Source organism: Callorhinchus milii, unplaced genomic scaffold (genome assembly GCF_018977255.1).
Source record: "Callorhinchus milii isolate IMCB2004 unplaced genomic scaffold, IMCB_Cmil_1.0 Scaffold3, whole genome shotgun sequence".
Taxonomy (NCBI): Eukaryota; Metazoa; Chordata; class Chondrichthyes; order Chimaeriformes; family Callorhinchidae; genus Callorhinchus; species Callorhinchus milii.
Window position 1 is genome coordinate 4,824,947 of NW_024704744.1, and position 25,567 is coordinate 4,850,513.

The window sequence follows — 25,567 nt, forward strand, 5'->3', positions numbered from 1 at the left end:
GGATATTATGTTAAAATGCCACAAGTCAAGTGCCGACTTTTCTTTTAATTAATTTTATAACTATGCGGATGAAACAGGGAGTTTAGGAGGAACTTCTTCATGCAGAGGCTAGTGAGGATGTGGAACTCACTGCAGCAATTCAGTGAGAAATAAGCTTGAGGACTTGAAGTTGATTTGTGGAGAAATGGAGAACCAGTGGAGCCTGGAGAGGACTGGTGTGATGCGGGTTATTTCTCACTGAATTTCTGATACAATTCCATTCCATGGCATGGTAACCGAGTGTGTCTACCTTAACACTGCTGTCCTACATATCCCAAAGTGCCCGCATGTTATTTCAGTGAAGAAGTTAAGCAATCACAGCGTTACAGAATCCACGGTCTGTTTTCTGCTCCTGGGAATGAACGAGCCTGGTACAACAATTGATCGCATCCCGTGAGATATACACACGCTCAGATTAGTTGTTCCTAGAATAACTTGTGCGGGAGCGATCTTGCAGGTTTGAGGCAGAAGGCCATTTCTGACTTTAACTAAATTATCCATCTCGGCAGCAAAAAATATTTCTGCTGGAGGAAAAAAAGACATTCGGCCAGAATAGAACCACAATAATTAACAATCTCTGCCTCAACTGCAACGCCGAAACCCGTGGACTTTTGCTAATGACTTTTCTTCCTTGATGTGCAGCCAGTAAATACTCAAATGTTGGCACCCACTTTATATCTGGAAGGTCAAATGTAAGTACTAACAAGAAGGTGTCTCGCTTGGCTTAGTTAGTAGCACATTCACCGCTGTGTCATAAGGTTGCTTTGAATTCAACAGTCTAAGTTGAAACTCCAGTGAAGTGATGGGGGAGTGTTGCAACGTCGGAGGTTCCATGTGAGGTCCCGTTTGCCTGATCAGGTGGACGGTAAAGATCCCAGTGTCACTTTGCACAAAGAGAAGTGAGTTTCTCTCGGTGTCTGGCCACCAATCCCCCCCAGACAAAATTGGTCACTCACTTCACGGCTGTTTGCAGGACAATTGCTGTGCGCAAGTTAACCACCTGTGATCTCCTACCAAACATACAGTCACTGTATTTCACATTAACTGTTGTGCAAATGTCGCCACAAAGTGAAACACGCTATATCAAACGCAACAAGTACTATTATTATATTATAAATCCTTGCATTTGACGTCGCGTCTTTCGTCTCGGGGAGGTCGGGATTTACCGCAAAGTGTAGTGACTGCATATTTTTGTACACAAACATAAGAAATTTTGAGATTGGATGAAAATTTCATTCCCCCCATGGCTGTTTGAAGGATATTGTTGTGTGTAATTGTGCTGTCACGTTTGACTAGAAATACACAGTCACTCCATTTCACAGTAAATCCTGTGAAGCACTTTGCGACGTTATTCCGATGTGATAAGGCTCTATACCAAATGCAAGAATTATTATTATTATTATTATCGCCCACATAACTCTCTGCGTTAAACCATGGTGTAGTTTGATAATGAGCCATGGAGATAGAGGAAGTAACCATAGTTACGGTCGAAGGGTTGAAGAGCACGAGTTGTAGGGCACCACAGTCACATTATCAATCATTGTCAAAGACCAGGTATTCAGGGTTGGATCCTTTGGAAGATTTACTTACAGTCAATTGCCTGCCTCAGGACCTTATGACAATAATCCTTGTATTTGATATAGCGTCTTATCACATCGTTATTTCTTAAAGCACTTCACAGGTTGTGCTGTAAAGTGGATTGACTGTGTATTCACGGCCTCGCTCCCTCCTACCTCTCTGACCTACTATCCCCCTACCTACCTGCCCGTACCCTCCGTCCCTCTGGCTCAAGTCTGCTCCACATCCCCCGCCCCAACCGCCCTACCATCGGTGGTCGGGCCTTCAGCCTCTCAACCCCGAGGCTCTGGAACTCTATCCCCCAGTGCCTTCGCCACCTCCTCCCTTTCCTCCTTCAAGGCCGGTCTCAAGACCTTTCTCTTTGACCGTGCCTTCAGCTCCCCTCTCGACTCTCTACCCCCTCCTCGCTCCCTCCCTTCCTTCCCCTCACCCTGACCATTTCCCCACTGCTCGGGTCCTGACCCAACTGTACAGCGCCTTGAGACGTCCTCCCGACGTGAAAGGCGCTCTATAAATGGAATCTTGTTGTTGTTGTTGTATTTTCTGGGCGAAACGCAGCAGCCATTTTGTGCAAGGTAATGTCGCACAAACACAAGTGAGTGTCGAATTTTATTTGGGGGATTTGATGGCCAGGAGACTGGGAAAAACTCCTTTCTCTTTTTGAATAGTGTCACGGGATCTTTAAAGTCCTCCTGAACAGGCAGACATATCTCCATTTAACATCTCATCTAAAGGATGGCAGCTCTGACAATGCAACACACCCCAGCACTGCACGAGAGTGTCAGCTTAGACTATGTGATTCCACGTCCCGAAGTGGGACTTGAACCCACAATCTTCTGTCTCAGAGACGAAAGTGTTACCACTGCCCCAGGCTGACACACCCCCTGTGGGGTTTAATGCCAGAGGCAAATCGGGCGTGATGTTTCAGAGAAATGAACATTAACTTGTTGAACAGCTTTTTGATCACTGCTTCTTTTTAACATTCCTGTCTTACTTTGCCACTCGTAAATATTTTCTCTGCTGGTTCAGAGTAAATTTTCTATCGATCACAGCATTATCCAGTGTCTCTTTTTGCCCAGCTGAAATGGATTTTCCTTCACATTCAATCTCACAGTTGCATTTGAGCCCAATTTGGCAATGAAACCTAAAGGGATATTATGGGAGAGGTTTAGCTTACGAGATTCTGTGTTGTGTGAGGGTCCTGTCTCCAATTACGCACACAAAAAGGATTGGTTTTCATTGGTTTTCCACACATCTTTCCAAAATAAAATCTTGGTTACCCACAAAATACAGTCACTCCACTTTACAGTATATCCTGCGAAGCTCTTTGAGACACCCTCCAACATGAAGGATAGGATCAACAACAACAACTTGTATTTATATAGCGCCTCAGAGCTTCGCATCAATGTAATTATTATTTATTTATTATTATTATGTTATTATTATTATTATTTTATTATTGCAGTTTAAAGCACCCTGTAGAGGTAATTTCTAAGTGTTTTTCAGTTATGGATCAGCCAGACCAATAACACTGCGTTACATATGAATGGATGTTACTTTTCTTAATATATGTGAGTCTCCTAAATTAGCTACTTTTTGCAGGTGGTTGATATTTTGTTCACCTTCGAGTTTGTCAAGCCATTTATGAATAGTCTTATTAACAGCCTCGATTGCACCGAAGATTATAGGAACTATGTTTATTCCGCATTTTATTTTACACCTGCATTATTATTAATGTAATTATTATTAGCGATTCTAAGAACAGATATGTTTCTATAGACGTCAACCTAGCTCAGTTAATAAGATTCTCCCCTCCAGATCATAACTATGGGTTTTTGAGCTAATATAGCCACTACACAAATGTAATTTATTATTGTTGTTAATAGTCCAGGCTGACAATTCGGTGCAGTTCTGGGGTGAGGTGTGGAGGGTGGGAGCTCTGCATCGACCGAGATGCCATCCTTACATTTCATATAGCGCCTTATCATGTTGTTGAGACGTCTCAAAGCGCTTCACAGAGCATACTGTAAAGTGAATTGACTGTATATTTTGTGGGGATTTTGTGAGGTTATTAAACTGGCGTCCTATCTGCCTGTGCAAGTGGGTCTACAGTTGTCACACTTCAGAGTAAATCCAAGTGGATGACAAAAGTATGATTACACTGTTCGTAAAACAATGTGAACTTCTTCACTGAGTGTCCTGAGCAGCAATCAACCTGATAATATGTATATTCGCCTACAAACTATTGCTGTGAAGCGCTTTCAGAAGTCTTGATGAAGTAATCAGACACTACATCAATTAGTTGATGAAGTAATTAAGTGCTCCGGGTTGCTATCTTGTGCGAAGGGCGTTATTTTAAATTCAAGCTGTTGTTGCTGTTGTACATCTAATGCAAGGATTATTTTTACTATTATTAGGGGAACCTTAGCTATGAGGACAGGCTGGAGAAGTTATGACTTTTCCCTTTGGAGCAGAGAAGGTTACGCGGGGACCTGATAGAGGTCTTCAAAATCATGAAAGGTTTCGACAGGCGAGATAGGGAAAAGCTGTTTCCGCTGGTAGGTGTGTCTGTGACCCGTGGTCACAGTCTTAAGATATCTACCAAAAGAAGCAGAGAGGAGGATAGAAGAATTTTTTTCACTCAGCGAGTTGTTCGAATTTGGAACGATCTGCCTGAAAGGGTAGTGAAGTCCGAATCGATAAAAGCTTTTAAGAGAGAACTGGATAGGTATCTGGGGAGGACGGGTTATGGGGAGAAAGCTGGTGATTGGGGTTAGTGAAAGTGACTTGCTCTGTCAAAGAGCCGCACAGACTTGATGGGCCGAATGGCCTCCTTCTGTGCCGTAACATTCTATGAATCTATGAATCTGTACTATATCCATGTGTGATGTGTCATTTCATGTTGCTTTATAAGGTCCCAGCTCAGGTGATCAGTCAGCTGTGGATTGCAGTAAATCCTGTGAAGTGCATTGAGAAATCCTCCTGAAGTGAAATGTGCCGTATAAATGTCAATTGTTGTAAATTTTCGATGTGATAGAAGACTTTCAGACCAATGACTTGATTTTGTCAGATGATGAATTTGGCTTAATTGGAGTCACTCATTACTGAGGGAAGGGATTCTTCCCACTCAGCTCCCATTAACCCTGAAAGACAAAACTTGGAGTCCTGCAGCTCAGTGGTTAGATCACTCGCCTCGCAAGCGAGAGACCTGGGTTCGATTCCCTGCAGGGCGAAACCTTAAGTTTCATTACTCCACATACCTGATAATGATCCCTCAAGCAAAAATAAATAAATAAATAATTTGGTCACTCAATCCACAACTGTTTGTGGGACACTGCTGTGTGCAATTGGCTGCCGGGTTTCGCCCACAAAAATATACAGTCAAGTCACTTCACAATACATTCTGTGAAGCACTTTTGAGATGTCTAGAAGATGTGAAAAGCGCTATATCAAATGCAAGGATTATTCTTATTATAATAAAGTCCTAATGGGTAGAGTGGTCTTTGTTGGACAACCATAAACTTGTCAATCAGTGCTTTCAATGGCAAGCTATGTGGTTTTAGGCTCTACTAGTTACCTTAATGCACACTCTGGGTTCCCCAAGTCTTGGCTCTTGCCAGCCTGTGTCTACGAAACTCACAGTCACTGCACTTTACAGTGTATTAAGCGCTCTAGGATGTTACCCTGTGTGAAGGGCACTATTTAAATATAAGCTGTGGTTGTTATCCTATGAAGTGCTTTTGGGTTGTCTTCTTGACATGAAAGGCCCTACAACAAAATAAGGATTATTATTTATATTCTCTGGCATTAGATAATCAGGATATGTCCCTCCAGGGAGAGAAAGTGCACAGTCCTTTCCAACATTCTATATCTGAAATTTCTACGTGTAGGTGGATGCATGGAATTCTCAGTTTGGTTTGGATACTCGTAAGATGGTGGTGGGTTTCGCCATGTGGTAGACACCCGGCTGACCAAAAAAAAGTTAAAATAAATGGTCTCCAAATTGCGGTGTTTCTTAGAAAGTTTCTGAAGAAGAAGAGTGGGAATGATTTCTGCATAATTAATGTGTAGCAGTCACATTTTTATCAAATCAATTAGAAATTCTATACTTTTCTTATTAAGAAAGGTGTCACGAATTAAATCCGATGGAGAGGATATTTTAGATAAGTAGAAATTCAATTAAAACCCAATGTTTCTATTACATTTTACATATCTCATTTGATGGTGAATGTACCAATATGTAGAACACCTTCTCCCCAATTTATAATGATAATAATCCTTGCATTTGATATAGCTCCTTTCATATTGCAGGATGTCTCAAATTGCCTCATACGATCTCACTGTAAAGTGCAGTGAATGCGTATATTGTAGGCCAAACGCCAATTTGGTCACAGAGATGCTCCACAAATCAGCCACAAAGTGAATGACCAAATCAAGTATTGGCCAGGACACCAGGAGAAACCCCCTTCTCTTTTCAAACAGTGCCTCGGTATTTTTAACGTCCACCTGAACAAATGGATGGGATGTCTCATCATCTCATCACCTCCACCAATGCAATGCTTCCCCAGCAGCGTAATGATTAATGTAGTGCTTAAACACTACGAGATGCTAACCTGCATGAAGGATGCTGCATAAATGCAAATTTTGTTGTTGTTGCTGGTCTCCTGCTTGTCCCTTGTGCCCTCTGTTTCATTATCAGCAGCCGCACTTTCAGCCACTATGCCCCAAAACTCTGGAACTCTCTCCCTGAATCCCTCTGCCTTGCCTCCTCCTTCCCCATCTTCAGGTTACACCTGAAGACCTTCCTCTTCAACCCTGCCTACTGTAACCCTCCCACAGACTCTCTCACACACACACACACATCCTGTCTCCGCATCTAGCTCCGCCACTGACAAACGCTTTGAGACATAACCCAAGTGAGGGGCGCTATATGAATGCAGGTTGTTATTGGAGCTTCAGCCTGGATGCTGACACCAATTTACTTTATAATGGACCACGGAGGCTCGATGAGCTATGGATGAAGTGGTGAGACTTCTGGACTGAGTGGTTCAACACAACAAGCCAGGCTACTGCAACTAACAATGTGTCAAGACTACAGTCAACCGCTTTCACTAATTGTCAAAATGATACGTCTATGGGATAGAGCCAGAGACAAGTGTAAAGTGCATGTCACAACAATACCAGAAAGGATGAAACTGTCTTCTCCTCCGCTGGAGCTAATATTGAGTGAGTTCACAGTAATAACCTACACAGCGTATTACCTTTAGCTCCCTGGTTTGGTATTGAGAGCCCTGGTAGTATTTTTCTCCTCAACGTGCATGCATATCAGTTTTAAGATAATGAATTCTAATGTCACGCAGGGTCTGAGTTTATTGTCCCATTTTAATAATAATATAATAATAATAATAATCCTTGCATTTGATGTAAGCGCTCTGAGATGCTACCCTGCACGGAGGGCACTATATAAGTGCATGTTGTTGATATAGCATCTTATCACGTCTTCGAGATGTCTCAAACACTTACCAGAATGTACTGTAAAGTGAATGGACTGCATATTTTGTGTGCGAAACGTGGCAGACAATTACGCACAGCAATGTCCCAGAAAGAGTCGTGGATTGAGTGACCAAATTATCATTATTATTTAGTTTTTTGAAGAGATTATTACCCCCGGAAAAGCGATCCGCCAATCAACTAACAACCAGGTTCCTACTCATACTGGGTGAACAGTGGCGTGTAGTGTAAGGAAACTTGCCCAATGTTTCGTCCTGCCCGAACCCAGGGTGAGTGCTCTAATCACTAAGCTACAGGACTCTTTTTGACAAATGCACTGTGAAAAGAGCGCAAATTGCCAGCGACGGACTTTACAAGGGATTCTAATGTGAAATTATCAATTGAAGCACCACTTGTCATCAAGAAAAAGGTTAGCGGTGATCACTCACATCATTTCTTTCTTCCTTCTCACCCACTCCTCACTGCCTCCTCTGCCCTGTCACCCACGGAGAGAAAGAAAGAGTTGTGAGGAAATTGCAAGCAAGATCAATACTAACTCTCAGCTCCAATGTGATGGGAAGGACTGTCAAGAGCTCTTTAATAATGTCTTCAGGCACACCAAAGTGAAACCGAATAGTGTGAAAAGCAACCGAATGTCAGGTAGATCTGAAACATCTAAATGACTAGGAACCCGATTGCTAGTTGATTGGTGGGTCATCTTCTGGGGTAATAATCCCTTTACCAAATATGTAAAAAAGATTGGTCACTCAATCCACAACTGTTTGTGGGATGCTGCTGTGCGCAATTGGCTGCAACATTTCGCCCACAATATACACAGTCAATTCACTTCACAATATATTCTGTGAAGCACTTTGAAACATCTCAACAACATGATATTTTGTGAGCGAGTAATTCATTCGGTTTACAGGGGGGGTGAGAGGGGCCTAACCTTGCCCACCAAAAAAAGCACCTGACAGAAAATTGGTTGCTGAGACCCAATGATACTTCTGGGCAAGGTTTATAATTATAAATCTACACCTTGATCAGAGTTGCCTTTTTTTCCCATTTTGTTTCCTTTCAAAGCATTTCACTCACAGTGCAGGCTGATATGCCAACACAGAGCTGGGGGTGTCCTGTTTTGTCCATTATCCAGGTGTTTATACTTCACATGAGTTCTACCCACTCCTTACTCTATCTCATACCCTTCTAATCCCCTCTCTCTCGTGTATATATCTAGCTTCCTCTTAAATACATCTATACTCTCTACTTAAACTACCACTTTGGACGGCGAGTTCCACATTCTCACCACCCTCTTCATGACCACATGAGGAGGAATGGATTGGAACAGAAGAGGGCATTAGGAGTGGAGGCTTGTGTGGAGTATAAACACCAACATGGAATATTTAGGCTGAACAGTCTGTTATCCTGTTGTATCGTTCTCTGAAATTCTATGCATCAAATGCATGCAATTGACTGTCGGGTTTCGCCCACAAAAAATAGTCAATTCGCATTTCTGTGAAACTCTTGGCAAGACGCCTATATCAAATGCAAGGATTGTTATTATTATTTTACGGTATATCCTATGAAGCGCTTTGAGACAAATCAATGACGTGTTAAGGCGCTATATAAAATTCACGGATTATTATTATATATTAATCACGTATCTCCTGGCTGTTGGTAGGAACTTGCTATGAGTGAAATGGTTGCCATGTTAGCCTTAAAAAAATGTCACTCCATTTCACAGTAATTATTCCTAAGTGGGCTTTGACACGATAAGACATTCTAAAACTACAAGTTCTTTCCTTTAGCTTAGATTTGATGTTAAGCGAGAAAAAAAACACGTCACCCATATTTGAGGTTCAGCCCGTTACGAACTGACAGAGCAGAAAAAGCATGTAGATAGTTTGAGTCAAGTCATCAAGCTCCTTTGACTTGACTGAGACACAATTCACATGCAAAGCTAACATTGGCACTGCCATCAATGCAGGTTTTCAACTCTTGCCTTAAGGCATTGAAATAACATTGCACTGGAATGGTCTACAGTTACCTGTGATACCGAGCTAATAGCCAGTGTTTTGCCTCGAGCTTCTCACACGCAAGTGAAAAGGCTATGATTCACAGCATCCGGTGAGATTTTGATGACAGAAAATAGGCCCAATTTGTAGCTGGGAGATACAAGACTGAAGCAACACCATGCTTGCCATCTAACAAAGTATGTACGAGATACCTTAACGCCGAGAAAGGAAATCTGTTGATTGGGCTTACGCAGCCTCCAATTTTTGCTCACCTCACCTAGAAATTGTGAGCAAATTACTGTAACCCACACATTCAAAATAAGCACGTTGAATGCAAACAGATATTGCCGAAAGAATTTGTGAAAAGGGTGATTGATAGGTTTGTGGAATAAATTTCTGCATTGCTTTTGCTGCTATCAGCCTATGTTGCATTAGGGAGCTTACAAAACCCTGGGAAGTCAGGGAAAGGGAAAACAGTGAGGGTTCCTGTTCGTGGTCCCTCTATAGTAGCCCTCTACTGGTGACATGCCATGAGATTTTAACGTCCTCTTGAACGGGCAGACAAGATCTAAGTTTAATGTCTCGTTCGAAGGATGGCATATCACCTCTAACAATGCAACTCCCCACTACATTGCGGTGTCAGTCTAGACTATACAACCACAAAGCTCTTACATATGGCTTTAGAAGCTAACATCATAAAATCAAAGAATCATAGAAAATTACAACACAGAAGGAGGCCATTCGGTCCATCATGTCTATGCTAGCTCTTTGGAAGAGCTACCCAATCAATCCCACTCCCTGCTTTTTCCCCCTATCCTTGAAAATTTTTCCTCTTCCAGTACCTATCCAATTCCCTTTTGAAAGTTATTATTTAATCTGTTTCCAGAATGGGGCATGAACTGTCCTTAAAGTCTTTAAACTGAGGAGAGGTATAGAATGAGTAGATGTTATTCAAAGATACATAGACATAGAAACAGAAGTAGGCTATTCAGCCCTCGAGCCTATTCCGCCATTTTATAAGATCATGACCTCAAGTCAGCCCTTGCCCCATATCCCTTAATACCCTGACCTAACAAATATTTATCTTCCTGCATCTTGAAAATATAAACAGATCCAGCATCCACAGGCCTTTTGGGGGGAGAGTTCCAGATTTCCATTACCCTTTGGCTGAAAAACCACCGCCTAATTTTACTCCTAAATGGCCAAGCTCTAATTTTACGATGATGCCCCCTTGTTCTGGATTCACACACCAGAGGAAATTCCTTCATTATTTAAATAATCTCAATCACATCACCCCTCAACCTTCTGAATTCAAGGGAATAGAGACCCAGTTTATGCAATCAGTCCTCATAATTTATCTGTCCACTTGTATTGGCATTAGCCTACTCTCTGAAACTCTGTCCCAGAAACCCTTCGACTTGTTTCGTCCCTCCCCTCTTTCAAAGCGCCTCTCAAAATGTACCTCTTTGACCACGCTTTCATTCATCATCCCTTTCCTCATCCCACCTCTCCCCCAGCTCCTACCCCCAGCTCGGGTGTCCATGCCAGCACTGTGAATAGGGCTTTGAGACGTCCTCCCGATGTGAAAGTCGCTATATAAATGTAAATTGTAGTGCATTGTGTAAGACCAAGAAAAACACGCAGGAGGAGCATAGGTTGAAAAGCAAAATTCCTCAAATGGGATTAGAGATTAGAAGAATCTTTTTCTCACAGAGCAGTGGATCTATGGAATTTACTAAAACAAAACAATTGATGAGGCGTTGATTAACTCCTTAAGAAGGGGCCCTTTCACAATTTTTTATTGATTGGTCTAAAGGGAGAGCACAACGCCACTAGAGTACAAATGTCTTGCTTACACAAGCAAAGGATTAAATACGCCACTGAACATGACGAAGAGAGCGCCACACTTGGAATATGCTCTTCTGATTAGAGGCTGAATTCATGCTCCCACAGAACTATCATATAACACACTTCCACACACAACCTCGAAGGTAATCTAAAAATAAAAAAATTGATTACTCTCTCCATGGCTGTTTGTAGGACACTGCTCTGCAAAACTGGCTGCTGCCTTTTGCCACAAAATATACAGTTAATATCCGCTTTACGGTACATCCCGTGAAGCGCTTAAAGACATCTGAACAACGTGATAAGACACTTTATCAAATACAACAATTATTATTATTATTACTATCGACTATTCTCCCTTTCATCTCATGGAAATCATAAAGGGTACAATAATGCAACTCGTAAAATATCCATTGCAGGCAAAGGCAGACAGACAATGGTGGCCGAGGGCTGTGGCAATGATACAATACAGAGTTACATTTATATAGCGGTTATCACATTGGGAGGACATCCCAAAGTGCTAAATAAAACTATTTGGGCACCTGAGCTGGGGGTGGGAGCCAAGGAACGGGAAAGCTAACAAAAAGCGTGATCAAAGAGGAAGACCTTGAGATGGACCTTGAACGAGTCCTACAGCTATGTGGTTAGAGCACTCGCTTTGCAAGCAAGAGACCTGGGTTCATTCCCCGCAGGGTGACCTTGGGCAAGTTTCCTTACTCCACACGACTGATAATAATCCCTCAAAAAACAATAATAAATTGGTCATTTCAATCCATGACTGTTTATGGGACACTGCTGTGTGCAATTGGCTGCCGCGTTTCACCCACAAATACACAGTCAATTCACTTTACAGTCTATTCTGCGAAGCGCTTTGAGACGTCTAGAAAACATGAAAAGCGCTATACCAAATACAAGGATTATTATTATTATAACGAGAGGAGGGAGCAAGTCAGAGGGACTCGGGATGGAGTTCCAGAGAACAGTGGTAGATAAACTGAAAGCCTAACCGCCGATGGTAGGGCGGATAGGGCGGGGGACATGCCGCAAGCCAGTATCTGCTGAGCAAAGAGAGCGTCCGGATCAGTACAGTGATCAATTAAACGTCACGTCACTTAAAATCCATGGGGTAAGTGTTGTCAACGCAGTGTAACAGCAAAGAGTATAAAGCTGCAGCATTGAGCTGAAAGGTACAGCAATAAAACATCCCATTTATTTCATCTGCTAACAAATTAAATGCTGTGTCAAACAACTGGTAGGAACACATGATTAATTTGCTGTCAGGTTCAATTCTAATTCAAATGTCTTTACTGCCTGCTTATGATGTAGACTTGTCTGTGTGGTTGAAGCAGGTGTTACTACCGACACAGTTACCTGACTCATCAAGATTCTAGGCAAATGGGACAGCACTACTTAAGCCCTTAATTATTATCAGATATTCAGCTACAAAGTTCTCAACCTCCCTCATTCACGCATTTGTTACCTCCCGCTTCAATTTTTACATTGTCCTCCTCGCTGGTCTTCCCAGCTCCACCACCCACGAAGTCCAACTGAACCAAAACTCCACTGCTCATATTCTCACTCTCGCCAAACTCCAATCAAACCCCCATCACTCCAATCAAACTGGCTGCTGCATTTTGCTCACAAATTACATAGTCGATCCATTTTACAGTATGTTCCGTGACATGCATTGAGACGTCTCGACAATGTAATGAAGGTGCTATGTCCCCTCAATGCATTAAAAACATTAAAAAAAAACACCCAATGCATGACTGTTTGTTGGACATTGCTGGAGTGATTGGCAGTCGTGTTTCGCCCACAAAATATATAGTTAATTCACTTTACAGTATATTCTGTGAAACGCTTTGAGACGTCTCAACGACGTGATAATAATAAATAATAATCGCTGCATTTGATATAGCGCCTTATCACGGCTTCGAGACGTCTCAAAGCGCTTCACAGAAAATACTGTAAAGTGAATTGACTGTATATTTTGTGGGCAAAACTCGGCAGCTAATTATGCGCAGCAGTGCCTCACAAAACAGTCGTGGATTAAAGTGACTAATTTATTATTATTATTTTTTTTGGAAGGAATTATTAGCTCCAGAAAAGTATAAGACACTATATCAAATAAAACACTGTATCAAATCCAACGATTATTAGAATTATTGTATCTAATGCAATGATTATTATACTGTATTATTATCTGAAGGATGGCACCTCTGACAATACAATACCACAAACTGAGCCCTTCCTGTGGGATAGTGTCTTGGAGTGTGCAATACCAACACGGTTGGCAGAGAGAATACTTAGCAGCAATTTCAAATGGCAGCTGCTTCCCTATATTAGTCATTTCTGATCCTTATTTAATGCTCATGTCTGCAGAACAGAATGTTACTGTGTGTATATTCAGTGGGAGAGCATGCCTTACAAGCTAATTTGTTACCAGAGCTGGTTATATTGCAGAGTAATTTTAAGGGCATAATAAAACAGCTGATTTCTTGAACTCAGGGACCACTATGTTAATGGTGGCCTGACTCCTGCATCCAGCTTACAGCTACTGATGTTGGCTTCAATTATTTCATTACCACATGAGGTATGCACTCGACGAGATTGAAACAGAGCCAAGGATTTATATGTTGATTTGTTGGGAAAGAGAGAGCGAGCTAGCGAGAGAGAGAGAGAGAGGGAGGGAATGTGTTTCTATTATTAATGAACGTGAAATTGAATGTGTGTTCACATTCAGGCATCTAACACACTCCTGCGTAATATTGACATGAAGCGGGTGCGAATAACTTGAGAATGGCATTTAGCAGAGTGCCATTGCTCTGACCCCAACAACATCCCCTGAAATATAAATGGCAATGCTCAACTGATGGTCTCCAGTGTATTTTGTTTTTTGGAGAAAGGAGCTTTGAATGTCCAAGAAGAAAGTCACATAATCACACCATGAAGAGTCCGGCTGGCTTGAATTATGCAGACCCATCCGCGCCAAATCCAATCAATCAAACAGACAGCGTGTGCCGAATTTATAAATTAATAAATTATTGAGTCCATCCTTCAGATGAGATTTTCGAACCCGATTACTGTCTGTACCTATTCAGGTGCACTTTAAGGATCCCACGATACTATTCGAAAAGAGAATGGAGTTTCTCCCAACATCCTGGCCGACAATCTCCCCCCCCCCCAGCGCCAACGCTCACTCCAACGCCCACCACGCTTCCACACTTGATGCGCTGTTTGTGTGACATTGCTGTGTGCAAATTCGCTGCCGCATTTGCCTATAAAATGCGCAGGCAATGCACTTTACGGTACATCCTGTGAAGCCCAGTGGGACATCGCTCCCGAAATCAAAGGATAATAATAAAAAAAATTAGCATTTGATATCGTGTCTTATCACGTTGTTGAGACAGCTCAATGCGCTTCACAGAAAGCACTGTAAACTGTATTGACTGTATATTTTGTGGGCGGAATGCGGCAACCAATTGCACATAGCAGTGTCCCACAAACAGTCATGGATTGAGTGATCAATTATTAGTTGTATTTTTTTTGATGCGATTATTACCCCTGGAAAAGCCATCCGCCAATCGGGTATCAACCAGGTTCCTACTTACTGCTGGGTAAACAGAGGCATATGGAGTAAGGAAACTTGCCTAAGTTTTGCCCCTAATATAACAACAAAATTACATTTGTATAGCGCAAATATAAGGATTATCGTTATTACTGTAAATCATTGCATGATGCAGTTTAATAGAAGTTTTGCTGCACTGCTTAGCTGTGGATCAAATCAATCGTTTTGATTTAATTAAATCTTATTTATTTAATTAAATCAATTTATTTAAGTTACATTTATTTAAATAAATTAAAATTAAAATTTTAAATTAATTAAAATTTGTGCGTTTCACCCATATACGGTCAATTCACTTTACAGCATATTCTGTGAAGCGCTTTGAGACGTCTAGAAGAAGTGAAAAGTGCTATATCAAATGCAAGGATTATTATTATTTTTAATTGCACTGCCAATCCTGAGCTGTAGTTTATCACTGTGCGTGCATCTGCTGAGCTGGATTTGCATCTGTTTCCTACGCTCATTTATTCCCTGCTGTTTTAACAACAAGACCTCTCTCCGCCTCCTCCAATGCGTCAAGTCTGATATCTATTCCCTCTGAATGCCAATGCCCGATTTGTAGTGGGAACCTCACTGAAGAGTTCAGTCTGCCAAAGATGTGCATTAAGCATGTTAAGCATTAACATTTATATGTTAAGTATCTGAGGATCCACCGTGTGAAAGGTACGGTTGTTCTTCCTGGTGTTTCACATTCTCTGACTTTGGCTGAAATGCATCAATAAGTAATGACACCCACAGTCACACGCACACACACACCTAGGTCCATTGAGCTCTTGTCTAGTAATTTTATCCAGAATGTTTCAAATGTGACCAAGTTAAATAGATTTAGCAGGGTTAAGGCCGGTGGATCTCATTTGAATCAATATGAAACGTATGAAGAATAAATCTTCCGCTATCCTCTTCACCTGCAAACCTTTGCCCTTTGGTTTCTCCACTGACCTGAGCATGTTAAAGCTAGGTCCCATCTCTGTGCTCAGGTGGACATTAGAGGTCTCATGTTTTACTCCAAAAGAGAAGGGAGTTTCTCCGGTGTCCTGACCAAACAATTCCCCAGATAAAATTTGTCATTCACTTTATGGCTGTTTCGTGGTACGTTTTGTCCACAAATTGGTGTCACTGTTGCTTACACGGAAAGTTTATTTATTTATCTATCATAACGCAAGATTTGATTTTATGCAACCACAGCATTTCCACTGTAGAAACTTCAAACTTTTGCAGTAAATGTTCAGTTGGTTAACTTCGGATTGATTCAGAACTAACTAAATGTTCATCCACGCAAAATATTTATCGGAAATTCAGAACTGGTTTAATGCACAAACTGTTCCTCAAAAATAGTGTGCTATTTTTTACCCTAATTACTATTTGGATTAAAACAAATTGTAGCTTAGTCTTTGGATCAAGGCCATACTCTAAGGGAGTTGATCATTAGGAAAAATATGAAAATATGAATGCAAATATTCCACCTTACAATTCATAACTGAGAAAATGTTCACGAGGTACCTAAAATAGACTTTGAACTGAAACATTAATCCTGAGACGTTAAACCAAGGTCCCATCTGCCTGTTCAGGTGGACGTTAAAGGTCCCATGACACTAAGCAAAACGAGAAGAGAGTTTCTCTCTTCCAGAGTCCTGGCCAACAATCCCCAAATAAAATCAATCACTGACTTCATGGCTGTTTGTGGGACACTGCTGCGTGCAATTGGCTGCCGCATTTCACCCACAAAATACACAGTCAATCCACTTTACAAAATATCCTATGCAGCACTTTCAGTCATCTCAACAATGTAATAAGGTGCTATATTAATTGCAAGTATTATTCTTATTCATTACAAAAAAGACCATGTGATCTTCAATGTTGAGATTGTGCAGAATTGTAGAAAGTTCTTAAATCATGTCTTGATTTGCAAGGGTGTTTCTTGTCAAGACTGCAGCAAATGGCTTCCAAATTAAGATGTATTGCAGGAATCTTAACGAATTCTATTTCATCTTACATCATTAACGCAATATTTATTACTGCCAGGTATCTAAGAAAGAGTATAATTGTAAAACAATCTACATTTCTACAGCGCTTTTCATGTCAGGAAGACATCTCAAAGCTCCCAACACTGCTGGCTGTGCACCGAGGCTTGGGGTAGGAATCAAAGAGAGTGGGGAGGTGAAAGATACCTGAACGCACAGGCAAAGAGATAGGTCTTGAGTAGCCACCCCGAAAATAAAATCTTTGTAATTTGATATAAACCATTGTCAAGGCTTCAAAAGACCAAAGGCATGGACAGGCTCCACTGTAAAGTGTGGTGATTGACTATTTGAAGGAGTACGCAGCAGCCAATTTATAATAATAGTAATAATAATAATCCTTGGATTTAATATAGCACCTTATCATGTCTTCTAGACATCTCAAAGAGCTTCACAGAATATATTGTCAAGTGAATTGACTGTATATTTTGTGGGCGAAATGCAGCAGTAATTGTGCTCAACAGTGTCCCACAAACACTCGTGGATTTAATGACCAAATTATTATTATTATTATAATTTTGTTTGAAGGGATTATTATCTCTGGAAAAGCAATCCCCCAATGACTAGCAACCGGGTTCCTACTTATTGCTCGGTAAACAGAGGCATGTGGACTAAGGAAACTTGCCCAACATTTTGCTTTGTCTGGGAATTAAATCAAGGTCCCTTGCTTGCGAGGTGAGTGCTCTAACCACTGAGCTACAGGATGGCAGTTTGCACTTAGCAACGTCCAACAAATAGCCATGAAGTGAACGATCAATTTTTTTCATCTGGTTGATTGTCCAGGTCCCATATGCTTGTTCAAGTGAATGTTAAAGTTCTCACGGCACTATTCAAAAAGAGAAGGGAAAGACCAGAAATCCATCGTATAAAATGGTCATCCATATGGTCACATGGATGTCAGTGTGATGTTGCTGTGTGCATATTGGCAGTCGCATTCACCCACAAAGCTCGCAGTCACTTTAGTAAATCTTGTGAAACACTTTGAGATGTCTCTAAGAAGTGATGAGGTGCTATATCAAATGCAATGATTTTCTTCTTATTATTATTGTTATTATTCTAATAGCGTTATTATTATGTAATTTCTCTGCAGATGTAGTTTTTAATTGGATTCAGTAATGGATCAGCCAGACCAATATAACTGCCACTTGACATATGAATGAATGTTACTTCTCTTAGTATGGTTGAACTCCTAAAATACCTACTTTTTTGCAGGAAGATGATATTAAAAATAAATAAATAAATGGGTCACTCAATCCATGACTGTTTGTGGGACACTGCTGTGTGCAATTGGTTTCCACTTTTCATTCATAAAATACAGTCAATTCACTGTACAGTATGTTCTGCGAAGCGCTTTGAGGTGTCTCAATTATGTGATAAGGTACTATGTCAAATGCAAGGTTTATTATATTATTATATTATTATATTATTATATTATTAAGTTATTAAGTTATTATGTTATTATGTTATTATGTTATTATGTTATATTATTATATTATATTATTACATATATTATATTATTATTAAGAATTTACCGAAATCAGAATGCTCCGAAATCTTACACAAATCTAGATCCAGGAGGAATTTCTCCCTCAGCTTCATCAGCCAGAGATGTGCCAATAGAGTACATCTAGGCATCTGGCCTTTTCTTTCACACCGCTGATTCAAAAAGTAGAGCTTTTTGTTTTATGTGCTTATTAAAACTAACACTCTGGCGCTCAATGCCTACTGAAGATGCCAGGGTGTCAATTCCCCTCCTTATCAGAACTGGAGAACTGCAGTTAAAGATATTTATTGGAGCCCAGTTCCGTGATTTATGACAGATCAGAGAAGCTCTATGCTTTCTCCGAGTGCCACCTCTGCTTCAATGTGTTCACGTATGCCAACGTTATAAATTTCCGAGCGGAAGTAGACATATTTAAGTCAGGCTATATATCAAACGGAACAGAAACCCAAAATTGGTGAACTGCAGGAGAAGCTTGGTATTTCTTGGCCTGGGCTAAAATTTTGGGACAGCAGAAGTAAATCTACCGCATTTCATTTCAATCAACTGGCAAGAAGTAATCTCTAGCCCAAAGAGTAGTTGCTTTTGGATACGATTATCTTGGGATTATCTTCTGCAAGGTTGTTTCCACCTGTCTGATGGCTTGCTTTTATATAGTGTCCTTCACGTGGGGTAGCGTCTAGATAATACTGGATAGGCAGTACACATGCTCGCCACTTCACACAAAAGGTGGTGAAGATAATATAATAATAATCATTGTTGCATTTGATATTACGGGTATCAAGTCTTCCAGATATCTCAAAGTTCTTCACAGAACACACTGTAAAGTGAATTGACTGTATAATTTGTGGGTGAAACGCAGCAGCCAATTGCACATAACTGTGTCCCTCAAACAGTCATGGATTGAGTGACCAAATTATTATTGTTTTCTTTTTTCTTGAGGGATTATTATCAGGCGTGTGGAGTAAGGAAACTTGCCCAAGATTTTGCCCTGCCAGGAATCCAACCCAGGTCTCATGCTTGCGAGGCGAGTGCTCTAATAACTGAGCTACAGGACTCCAAGATGTGGAACTCACTCTCAGAACCTGCGATCAAAGCAAAACAGCATTAATACATGTGAGCATAAACGGCAGCCAATTTGTGTACAGCAATATCCCACAAACAGCCATAAACCCACAATCTTCTGTGTCAGAGGTAAGAGTGAGCTAGTCTGACACACCTGTGTGGCACACTGTCTGGTTTGGATACCCTTAAGCACGGTGATGGGTTTCCACATGTACTAGATGCCGACTGACTGCAAAAACCCTGTAAACTGGTATAACTGACATGACATATTGATCAGCTTCCAGCACCACTGTGTCACTGTTATTAGCTCGCCACCATTTCCTCTGGCACGTAGACTGTGGCTGCCCGAGGAGTTGTTGGAGTTGTGAACGCATTTGGATGTCATAAGATGAGAAGCTGCCTCCATTAAGTGCAGTGTCTCAGCGACGTGGTATGATCTATTAGCACGTACAGAGCAAGAGAACACCTGGGGTTTAAATCACCTCAGCAAGAGCGGGGAAAGGGCTTAATCACCTGAACCAGTCAATGCTCGATTTATTTGCATGATTCCCAGGGTCACTGTTTCCTTCAGAAACCTTAACAATCACTCATTAAAAGGTTCATCATTTTTTCTATTCTGTAACACTTTCTGTGTATGTGAGAGAGAAGGAGAGCTAAGCTTCTGATAAACTTGGTCAATTTACCTTTACAGTAAACTTCTGATAACTCATGAATCCAAGGGAAACAACAACAACAACAACAAAATGACACTGATAGAGCACCTTTCATTTCGGGAGGACGTCTCAAGGTGCTGGACAGTCAGGGGTCAGGACCCGAGCATGGGGGAGGGGTGGGGTAGGGGTAAGGGAAGGCAAAGAGGTGGGAGGGCGACCGATGGCACGAACGAAGAGGAGAGTCATGGGACCGGCCTTGAAGGAGGCAAGGGAGGAAGCGAGGCGAAGGGACTGTGGGATGGAGTTCCAGAGTTTGGTGGCAGAGAGACTGAAAGCCTGGCCACCGATGGTAGAGCGGGTCGTAGGGAGACATGGAGCAGACTGGAGCCCGCTGAATGGAGGGAGCGGGCAGGTTGGTAGGGAGTCAGCAGGTCAGAGAGGTAGGAGGGGGCAAGGCCATGGATGGCCTTAAAGGTGAGGACGAGGATCTTGAATTTGATCCTCTGAGGGATGGGGAGCCAGTCGAGTCGGACGAGGATCCGAGTGATGGAGTCACGGAGCCTGGTGCGTGAGATTACACAAGCTGCAGAGTGTACTGCAGGGCTCAGTGACTAGTTCTCATGAGTGGTGAGTTAGGCAGAGTAAATGAGGCCAGAATACTGATAAAATGGTGACTTAAGAGAAAATGACAAGTTAAGGCAGCGTCGAATTATCAGGAGTTTACTATATAGCACCTTTTATATCCGGAAGATGTCCCAAAGAGCTTAACAGTACTGGCTGGGCATCCAACCCTTTTTGTGTGATCTTTTAAAGCCCATATTATGTCTCTGGATATTGCATTGTCAGCCACCAATGTATCATGTCTATTTTGGACAGATGATGATAAATAGCCTTTATTTTCCAATGTTGTATTACTACATTTCTCCATTGAGATAATAAATAATATGTTCTGCACAAGGAGATGTGCAGACACTTCAGACACTTCTGTTTATAATTGGTTCACAGTAACATTCCTCTTCATAATCTAAAACTAATAATAATTTTTGCATTTGACATAGCGCCTTTCACGTCAGGAAGATGTTTCAAAACTCTTCATAAACTCACTTATCTTTTCAAAGAGTGCCGTGGGATCTTTAACATCCACCTGAACAAGTCAGATCAGGTGTCTGCCTCATCCTTTCCCTCCCTGTCTTTGAAACCTGGGCAGACAGGATTTGGTTTAACATCTTACACAAAGGATGGCATCTCTGACAATGCAATGCTCTCCCTGGCACTGTATTGGATGATTTCAAAGTTCTACTGTGGGGGCTTGAGCTCAAAACCTTTTGACTCAGAGGCAAGAGCACTACCAACTGAGTCACGCTGACACAGTCCTTTCCTTTTCGCATGCCCTCCCTCACTCAAAAAAGACAGAAAAATTTATGGGAAAAAGACACAATGCAATTCCATACAAAACAAACATTCATATCGTGACTTTCAAGTCGGAAGGATAATAATAATAATTCTTACATTTGATATAGCGCCATACCACGTCTTCGAGACGTCTCAAACCGCTTCACAGAATATACTGTAAAGTGAATTGACTATATATAATTCGAAACATGGCAGGCAATTGCATAGGATGTCCCAAAAGCACTTATCAGACCTAGCTAGGCACCCAACAACAACAATAACGTGCACTAATATAGCACCCTCAATGCATGGTAAAGTCTCACAGCACTTAACATTGGCAGAACCTGACTCTGAGCCAGGGCTAGGGCGGAGGTGGCCATAAGCGCGGTCGAAGAGGAAAGTTTTCAGGCGGGTCTTGAAAAAGGGGAGAGGGGGGTCAAGGTGGAGGGATTGAGGGAGAATGTTCCAGAGTTTTGGGGCGTACTGGCTGAAAGCGCGAGGTTGGGTGGGAGCAGAGATGGGTAGGAAGGGGGAAAAGATGACCGAAAGCGCAGTTATAGACGTAAGTCTTGAAACTGACTTTGAATAAGGAGAAGGAGCGATTTAGAGGGTCTTGTCATGGAGTTCTAGAGAGAAGGGGACAGAGAGTTTGACAAATGACTTTTTATGGGATATGACTGTGCAAATTGGCTGCCACGTTCGTCTACAAAAGTATACAATCACTCCACTTTACAGGCAATCCTGCGAAACACTTCGAGATGTGCCAGTTGTTATATCAAATGGAACAGCATTTTTAGCACAAACTATTGCAAAGAGATAGAATTCTGTGAAGGTCATGAAAATAACTTGCTTCTTGTCTGCCTGGCTCACTCCCGTCTCTGAGTTAGAAAGTTGTAAGTTTAAAGCTCCAACAGAACTCAGAGATTAGATTAACACTCCAGTACAGAACTGTCTGGGGGGAGCATGGGGAGGGGCTGGGCTAGAACGTCAGATGTGCCAATCTTCGGATGAGACGTTAAACTCAAGTCCCATCTACCTGTTCAGGTGAACAATACAAAACCAATACCACTGTTTGAAAAGAGGAGGGAGTTCCTCCCGACGTTATGGTCGAAGAGTACGTCTGCCTCAGTGAGTTGGTAGCACTCTAGCTTCTGAGCCAGAGATTTGGGGTCAAAGCCTCACATCAGGACTTTGAACTCATATAGTCTAATAGAAATAATCTTTGTGTTTCATATAGCCCTTTTTGCATTGGAGGATGTCTCCAAGCATTTTGCAGGATTTACTGTCAATTGCAGTGACTGTGTATTTTGCAGGTGAACATGGCAGCCAATTTGTGTACAGCAGTGTCCCAGAAACAGCCACAATATGAGTGATCAATGTAATATTGGTGCATTGTTGGCCAAGACACCATGAGAATGTCCCACGGGATCTTTAAATCCACTTGAACAGGCAGTCGAGAACTTGGTTTAACGTCTCACCCAAATGGCGGAACTTCAAACACTGCAGCGCATTACATTGGAAGGTCGGCTTCGACCATATGAGTTGAAAGCCCCAACATGGGCTTGAACCCTCAACCTTCTGACTCTGGCTTGATGCCTTCAATTCAATTAATTCATTTAATTCAGTTCATTTGTGTCCTCCATTGCACGATCAGTGGCTGTTTTTTTAGCCACTATGCCCCTAAACATTGGGACACTCTTCCTCTATCCCTCTGCCTCACCCGCTCCTTCACCATTTTCAGGTCGTGCTTGAAGACCTTCCTCTTTGACCTATGGTGACTTCCCCCTGACTCAGTGTAATACTCCGCCAGTGTCAAACGCTCCAGCATGCAACCCTTTGTGAAGTGGTGCTAAATAAATGCAAGTCATTATTATTGTTGTTGATGGGTAGGAAAGGGCAAATGGGAGATGTAAATCTTTTATGACTGAGCTCACCAACCCTCAAAACCTCTCCTATGTTTGACTCTTAGGTATTCTGGTTGCTTCTCCAGTTCCTCATTACTGAAGGTGAAATTGAGCATTGAGCAAAGATAAATATGGGAAGGAAAAGCCTACTTAGTGGTTGACTGACCTTCTGCATGACGACATTTTCCCCACAGTGGTGCAGATCGCAGGCGGCTGGAGCTTCAAGTTAAAAATTATGCTCGGAAATCTCCCATGGTGTGGAGGACTCCAATTTTTTTGTAATGCTTCAGCCTGACCTTTTCCTTTCCATTTTTCTGGTATTTTGCAACGCGGTTTGTTGTTGACTATTATGGGTCCTGTCATGTATCGATCGCTAAGACAAGATGTTTGTCATTTGTTTACTTGAGATTTGTGGAGCCCTGTAGCATATTGGTTAGAGCACTCATCTCACAAGCAAGAGGATCCAGATTTAATTCCTGGGTTTGATTGAAACGTCTTAACGACACGATAAGATACTATATCAAATGCAAGGTTTTTTATTATTATTATTAAATATTTTTGCTACGATTTGCAGGAACCTCAATGAAATCATAGTGCAAGTGAGAGACCTGGGTTCTATTTCCGGTGGGAACTCGTTTGTTAGTCGATTGGCGGATCGCTTTTGTGGGGATAATAATCCTTAAAAAAAGAATAATTTGGTCACTCAATCCATGACTGTTTGTGGAACACTGCTGTGCACAATTGGCTTTTTGCCACATTTCGTCCACAAATATGCAGTCAATTCACTTTACGGTATATATTCTGTGCAGCGCTTTGAGGCATCTTGAAGATGTGAAAGTGCTATATTAAATGCAAGGATTATTTATTATTATTATATTCCCATTCCTAAGCGAGAAGACCCAGTTCTGATTCCCGAGCAGGGCGAAACTTTTGTTTACCTAGCAGGAAATAGGAACCCGGTTGTTAGTCCATTTACAGATCGCTTTGCTGAGGTAATAAACCCTAAAAAAAATTGCATCATTGAATCTAAGACTGTTTGTGGAACACTGCTGTGCGTTATTAGCTGCCGCGTTTTACCCATAAAATACACAGTCAATTCACTTTACAACATATGAAAAGCTTAGATACGTCTCAAAGATGTGACAAGGCCCTAAATCAAATGCACTGATAAACCCTGGTTTTAGCAATTGCCACGTTATACACAAATGTAATTTTGTTGTTGTTACAGAGACTTCATCCTGTGATGAAATGATTCACAGTAAGCTATGACGGGAATTCATGAAGTCACTCCAATGCAATGCTGGAGGTCTATTTTACATAGACTTACAAATACTGTACAGCACAGGAACATGCCACCCAGCCCAACCGGTTCATGCCAGTGATAATCTTTGGGTTTCATATATCACCTATCACGTCAGGAAGAGATGTTGAAATGCAAGGTTTACTGCAAGTTTAGTGAGTATGTATTTTGTAAGTGCAGCCTTCTGCCTTACCTCCTCACTCCCCTTCGTCAAACCTCGAAGGTGCTTAAAGACACGACACCATGTGAAAGGCGCTGTATAAATGCAAGTTGCTTTTGTTGTCCCATCTGAGTCATCTTCTCTCAAAACAGAAGAGCCCCAGCAATCTCATCATTGCTCCTACTTCATTCCTCTATCAATGGAGATCATCCTCTTTGCTCTTGTCTGCAGTGCCTCAATGGCCTAGACAGCCCCTTATGTCACAGTGATCAGAACTCTGTGCAGTAGATATGATTCTGAGGATGACATCTGGGTATGTGAACTCAACTGATTTAGAGCGTAAAAAAAAGACAAAATACTGCAGATGCTGAAATCTGAAATAAAAACAAAAGTCGCTGGGAACACTAAGCAGGTCAGGCAGCATCTATGGAGAGAGGAAAGTGAGTTAAGGTTTCAGGTCGATGACCTTTCATCACAACAAGTTCTTAGCAGATCAGGCAGAACTGGTTCTGACTGACTTACAGTGATTTGCAGTGTAAATTGTTGTTTTTCAATTTGATCAGGGCACGAGACATTTACTGGTACATTTAGTTCTCCACTTACGCATGATGTGCAGAAGGTAAGGCATTTATTTACCAATACTGTTGCTTCCATTACACTGACCAACATTTGGGCAACATTCTTCCCTCTTTGTTATTTACTTCACGCAAGTATGGATGAATGGCTCTTCAAGATAAGTCTCAGCTAAGTGACAACGCGATTGACAGCGCAGAGCAAAGCCTTATTACTCAGAGCTGAAACAATGTCAGGATAATCTGGGACCTCGTGCTTCTCGGGAAGCTAAAAAGCGTTCAGTGTTTTCATTCACACATTTATCTCACCACTGCCAGAAATGTTGCAGTTAAGTGCAAGAGGTTTAAAGTCTTCCTTCATTCAGAAAATATTGACAGTGCCCATATTCAATTTAATTGTAATGCGCTTG